Below are 1,744 nucleotides of genomic sequence, written 5' to 3' on the forward strand. Positions count from 1 at the left end.
GACCATGGCATATGGTTCCATCACTTCATGGCAAATAGATGGGGAAACAATGGAAACAGTGACAGACTTAATTTTTTTGTGCTCCAAAATCACTGCAGATGGTGACTGCACCCATGACATTAAAAGACGCTTGCTTCTTGGAAGAAAAGTTATGACCAACCTAGACAGCATATTAAAAAGCAGAGACATAACTCTGCCAACAAAGGGCCATCTAGTCAAGGCTATGGTTTTTCCAGTAGTCATATATGGATGTGAGAGTTGGACTATAAATAAAGCTGAACACAGAAGAATTGATGATTTTGAACTGTGGTGTTGGAGAAGACTCTTGAGAGTCCCTTGGACTGCAAGGAGATCCAACCAGTACATCCTGAAGGAACTCAGTCCTGAATATTCATTGAAAGGATTGATACTGAATCTCTAATACTCTAATACTTTGGCCACCTGATGTGAAGAACTGACACATTTGAAAAGACCCTGGTGCTGGGAAAGATTGAAGGCAGGAGGAGAAGGGGACAACAGAGGATGAGATGGTTGGATGGCATCACTTTATGAACATGAGTTTGAGCAAACTCTTGGAGATAGTGAAGGACAGGGAAGCCTGGCATGCTGCAGTCCATGGGGTCGCAAAGAGTCGGACACAACTGAGCAACTGAACTGAACTGAATGATAAGACTGTAACTGAGGGTTCTCTTGAAACATTTAGAATGTCTTCAGATTTTTCAAATGTTTCTTTAAAGTGAAAATCATAACTTCACTTTTACCCTGTGGATCTCTTTAAATCTAAAGCAAGTGTCTTATAGATAGCAGTGGTTTATTTTTTAATATATGTAGTCACTCTGTATCTTTTGATTGATAGGTTTAATCCATTTACATTTAAAATAATTATTGATAAGTAAGGACTTATTACTTCCGTTTTGTTAACCATTTCCTGTTTTGTTCTTATCTTGTCTTCTTTTTTCTTGCCATCTTTTTGTGTGTGTGTGGTGACATACTTTGATTCTTTCCTCTTAACTACTGTGTATCTGCTGTAGATTTTTCTTTTATGGTTACCCTGAGGTTTGCAACAAATCTCTCATAGTTCTAACAATCTATTTTAAGCTGATAACAACAAAAGCTCTACACTTTTACTTCCACCCGCTATACTTTGTTATTGACGTGAGCATTTACTCCCTTTTATATTGTGTAGCCATTAAAAAATTTTGTGGTCACAGTTATTCTTAATAATGTCTTTTAACTTTTATAATAGGATTAAAAGTGATTTACCTGGCATCATTACAATATTACAGTATTCAGTGTTTGTCTATGTGTTTACCTTTACCAGTGAGATATGTGCAATATTTTGTATTGCTTTTAGCATCTATTCATTTCAATTGAAGGATTCCCCTTGGTAATTCTTATAGGCTAGTGTAAACAAGGAGAAGGCAATGGCAACCCACTCCAGTACTCTTGCCTGGAGAATCCCATGGATGGAGGAGTCTGGTAGGCTGCAGTCCATGGGGTCACACAGAGTCAGACACAACTGATGCGACTTAGCAGCAGCAGCAGTGTAAACAAACTGCCTCATTTTGTTGTTGTTGTTGTTAATCTGGTAAAGCCCTTTATTTTTTTGTACTATCAGTTCAGTTCAGTTCAGTCGCTCAGTCATGTCTGACCTTTTGAGACCCCATGAATCGCAGCACGCCAGGCCTCCCTGTCCATCACCAACTCCCAGAGTTCACTCAGACTCATGTCCATCGAGTCAGTG

Source organism: Bison bison, unplaced genomic scaffold (genome assembly GCF_000754665.1).
Source record: "Bison bison bison isolate TAMUID 2011002044 unplaced genomic scaffold, Bison_UMD1.0 scf7180017864260, whole genome shotgun sequence".
Lineage (NCBI taxonomy): Eukaryota > Metazoa > Chordata > Mammalia > Artiodactyla > Bovidae > Bison > Bison bison.